Source organism: Leptonychotes weddellii, unplaced genomic scaffold (assembly GCF_054177405.1).
Source record: "Leptonychotes weddellii isolate Sample4059 unplaced genomic scaffold, ASM5417740v2 HiC_scaffold_4770, whole genome shotgun sequence".
Lineage (NCBI taxonomy): Eukaryota > Metazoa > Chordata > Mammalia > Carnivora > Phocidae > Leptonychotes > Leptonychotes weddellii.
In genome coordinates, this window is record NW_028014848.1 from 1 (window position 1) to 5,039 (window position 5,039).

Below are 5,039 nucleotides of genomic sequence, written 5' to 3' on the forward strand. Positions count from 1 at the left end.
CAGAGCGCGCCCCAGAGCCTCCGCGCGTCCACCCTGCTTTTCCAATAGTCTTTTCACGAGCCCCTCCACCACCGTCCCCAAAGGGTTTCCTTTTACGCGACGAAGAGCCCGCGCTTTGTGTTGCTTTCCTCTTTGCTGCCATCAAGAGCCTGCTCGCCAGGCGGCCCTTCCAAACGGAATGTTGGCGGAAGGGTTTGCATCTGGAATTGCACCCGTATCTGGGCTCTTCTCCGGCCCTGGACGTCCTCGCCACGCAGAAAAGGAAATTCCAGGAAATTTTGGATCAAGTGCAGGTGAAAGCCACAACTCACAGCGGTGGTCGCCAAGTCTCATATCCGCACGGGTATTGATAGCAAAGCACCACACACAACTAAAGAAATTAGGTAAAGCCATTTTCTTCGTGAAACAGGGTTGACGACGCCTCGCTGGGTTGGCTTGTCCTGGGGTCCGGGACAGTGGTGATGAGAGGTGCTAAAACCTTATATACTTTAAGAAACTTGTATATTTCCTTTGCTACATCTGTTAGTCCTTCAGAAGCAACAGAGCATCCTAAATAAAATGCTACTTATGAGGTATCTGTGGCCCCCAAGTGCAAAGTGCCACCTCTAAGTGGCAATTGCAATAAACAGGGAAAACAAAGAACTCAGAAAATTCATTAAGTTTTAAGAGAAAGCGAATGTTGCCCCGCATCTGTTTCCCTTTACCGTGCTTCCTTTTTTTTTTTTTTTTTTAAGGTTTTATTTATGTATTTGACGGAGTGAGAGCACAAACAGTAGAGGGAGAAGCAGGATCCCCGCCAAGCAGGGAGCCCGATGAGGGGCTCGATCCCAGGAGCCCAGGATCATGACCTGAGCCGAAGGCAGACGCTCAACCATCTGAGCACCCCAGGCTCCCCTCCTGTGCTTCCTTCTTCAACAAGAAAGGGAGAATATTACAAATGAAGGGCTTCTTCTCGGTGGAGAGCCTAGGGGGAGGGTTGAGAAGGGGTGGAAGTAGAGGCTCCAGTAGCCTCTGGTTAGAGGAGGCCCGAGTTCCAGTCCACTCTGTTGGACCTACCTGCGCCTTCCTTTCGGGTCCCAGACCCGCGCTCTGAGGAGCTCACGCCCACGAGCCCTCTGAAAAAGGTAAGACAATTCCAAGAACTGGTTTGACTAGAATCTTAGCTTCAGGCGTGGGTGCGCTTTGGCCTGGTAATTCATAAAATCGAGGTTAATGACTCACATAGACACATTTGACAGGTGATTTTTCTTTAGCAACTTTGTGTTTCATTACAGGTTAGTAGTGGTGACGCTTATTCGTTAAAATTAGGTTATGTGACATAGAGGAGATGCCGAAACGCAGACGGTTCTCAGCCTGGCGTCTGTGGTCTCCCAACAGTGTTTGTGAGTCCCCTGACGTGCTCTCTACAGTTGTCGGTTTTGTGTCGGGGCATCTCTCCATGAGAGGGTGAATAAGTGTTATTTTACACACCATGAGATTTTGAACTAAAAATAAGTTAATAATTTCTTTCTTAATAACTTCATGACCACTGAATGAAAAGAAGAGTTTGCTCACTTTATTTTGTTGTTTAGGAAAACACAGAAAATGACTATGAGGAGATATGTGGGCTCCAAACAAATTCTGTCTAACTAATAATAGGTTTGCCTGACACGAGCCCAACACGTGTCTTCCCAGTGACAAAGTCACACTCACCACTACGCCAGGGAAGAAAGCTTTATTGGAAATCACGATGCTCACTGCCATGTATACTTATGATGTTCACAGACAAAAACAGGCACAAATCCACCTAAAACAAACGACTTTCCAGGACTTGCCCAGTCCATATTGCTAAAGGTATTGACAAACATATTCTTTTTTTTTTTCCTGTTATTTTACACTATCATGTTGAGAAGAAACAGGCTCTACTTTGAGGATCTAGTTCCACAAGCTGCCTCTTGTATATAAAAACACATGGACCAGCAATTTCTTCCAACCAGCATCTTCAAATCCCATTCACCTAAAAATGACAGGTTTAAATTTTATTTATGCCTTCCACTTCATCTCTGCCATTATACTTCCAGGGTTTTTTTTTTTTTAAATATTAACATTGTATTTTTTAAGAAATCTCTGCACACAACGTGGGGCTCAAACTCACAACCCTGAGATCAAGAGTCACACACTCTACTGACTGAGCCAGCCAGGCAAGCACCCGCACACTTTCAGTCTTTAGCAGTTTATTCAAACTCTTCCTGGGTGGGTTTTATTAATTGCATGTGTATAGGGTATCCCTCATAGTGGGCACAGATCACAAGAGCAGGGACATGTTCTTTGTCTTAACTTCGTGTTACTATACCCCAGTCAATAAGATTAAATTCATTCAGAAATGGAGTTTTATGACATGATGAATCACATGAAAGAGCCTCTTTAACCAAAATTGTTCCATGGTGTAATGGTTAGCACTCTGGCCTCTGAACCCAGCCATTTGAGTTCAAAGACTCATGGTTTATTTCAGTTTGTTTTTCTGTTGTTGGGTTTGTTTGTTTGTTTGTTTTTGTCTACATGGGCTGTACTAGGCAATTTCATCCCTGACATCTCTCAGCACTTAATATGTGTGTCTGGGAGGCTTCAGACAGCCTCATCATGTTTCATAGGGAAGGAAAAAAGGGTCAAAAGTAAATACTTCCACTTAGAACAACATCAAAAAGAATAAAATACTCAGGAATAAGTTTAACAAAAGAAGTGCAAAACTTATATTCTGAAAACTACAGAACACTGTTGAAATAGATGAAGATAGATAATGATATCTCATATTTGTGGATTGCATCTTAACATTGTTATGATGCCTATTCTCCCCTAAATTGATCTTCCCTATCAGAACGCTAGCTGACTTATTTGTAGAAACTGATGAGGTGATTCTAAAATTCACATGGAATTTCAAGGGACCCAGAATATCCAGAACAATCTTGAAAAAAGAAGAAAAAGGAAGACTCACTTCCCAACCTCAAAACTAATTACGAGGCAGTGATAATCAAGACAGTGAGATCGATGGGATAGAACCGAGAGTCCAGAAGTAAAGCCATGTGTCTACGGCGAACTGGTTTTTTTATTAGAAGTGCCAAGACTATTCAGTGGGGAAAGAAGAGTCTCTTCAACAAGTGGTGCTGGGAAAACTAGATAACCACATGCAAAAGAATGAAATTGGACCCTTACCTCACACAATTTACACAAATTAACTAAAATGGGACAAAGATATAAGGTTTAATATTATAAAACTTTTAGAAGGAACACTGGGGAAATCATGACCTCAGATTTGGCAGTGGATTCTTAGATACGACACCAAAGGCACAAGAAGCAAAAAAGACTTCATCAAAATTAGACTTCATCAAGATTAAAAGCTTTTGTGCCTCAAAAGACACTATCAAGAAAATAAAAGACAACCAAAAGAATAGGAGAAAATATTTGCAAATCACATATCTGATAAGGGCCTTGCATCTAGAATTTATAAAGAACTTTTACAACTCAAGGGAGAGACAAATAACCCATTAAAAATGAGCAAAAGACAGGAATAGACAGTTCTCTAAGAAAGATGTAAAAATTGCCAATAAGCACAGGAGAAAATGCTTGCCATCATTAGTCATTTGGGAAATGCAAATCAAAACCACAATGAGATACCACCTCACACCCATTAGGATAGCTTTAATGAAAATGCCATATAATAACAAGTGTTGGGGAGGATATGGAGAAACCAGAACCATCATACATTGCTGCGGGGAATGAAAATGGTGCATTCATGTTGGAAAACAGTCTGGCAGTTCTTCAAAAGATTAAACACAGACTTACTGTATGATCCAGCAATTCCAGGTGTATAAAAAGGATAAAGAAAAACACATAAATAAATAATAATGATAGTAAAACTCAAGTTATTTTGAAGTATATACAGTGAAAACTAAAACCTCTCTGCAATCCACGAGCTCAGCTCTTCAATTTCTATCAACACCAGCAACTTGAAGCCAGGTCTGGTAGAACCTTCCAGAGTTAAAATGTAAGCATATACATTACCTTTTCACTCTAGTTTTTAAAAATCATACCTATTACATGTAACCCTGCTGTGACTGTTAAAGCTTGTTCCAGCTGTGGGTTGTATCTCATGAATCCATCAGAGGATGGTGGAGCAGGAAGCTGATCTCATTCCAACGACCCATCAGAATAAGGAGTCCTTCCAGTTCTGAGGATAGAGTGTTAATTGCCAATATGGTGCAGCAACAACATGATTGTCATCCAAATGACATTAAAGAAGAGGAAAGATAGACCACAAATACACTTTCTGGTACGCAATTTGATCCTATAGAGAGCTAAGGTACAGTAAGGCTATTTACTTTATCAAGGGCAGGCTCCCCTGTGTAGTCGTGGCCGAGTGGTTAAGGCGATGGACTAGAAATCCATTGGGGTCTCCCCGCGCAGGTTCGAATCCTGCCGACTACGGGTACTTTTGACATCTTGCAGGTTACTTTGAAATCCTGCATAGCTGCACAGTCCAAAGAAACCTGAGTTGTACCTGACCTGTAAGCAATGCATCCTCATTTACTGAGCTTCCCTGTTTTGGTCTTGGGATTAATTGGCCAGTGACGGAGTCTCTGTCTGGCCAGAAAAAAGAAATCATAATTACCGTATTATCTTGAACGTATCCAAGATATGTTTGAACAGAGTCCCAATGTTTTCTTTTCTCCCAAGAAGAGTCCAAATTTCAGAGATACCGTGGTGTTTCCTGCAATCAAAATCCTGCTTGAAGGCAACTCTTTCAAAAAGAATAAAAGTTAGTGGGAATGCTTGCTTCTCCACCAGACTGTTACCGTTTCAGCAATTTCCTTTCTCTCATCCCAACTGTATCCTTGATATCTCCCAATCTGCTCATATTTTCATCTATCTGTGTGAGGCCGATCTGGAATTTCATGCTTGCTTAACACAAACCCAGCCTGTTTCTGGGCTAAGGAAGTGAAGAAGTGCCAGAAATAAATGCTATCCGAACACAGTAAAATCATTTGCTTACATGTAACTGGAAA

General features: G+C 41.6%; 1 non-coding gene across 1 annotated transcript; it reads left to right on the forward strand.

The window, feature by feature from the left end:
- Positions 1-4,379: 4,379 nt before the first annotated feature.
- TRNAS-AGA (transfer RNA serine (anticodon AGA)) lies at positions 4,380-4,461 on the forward strand. The gene has a single exon. It is a non-coding gene; the product is annotated as a tRNA-Ser (tRNA).
- Positions 4,462-5,039: the final 578 nt, after the last annotated feature.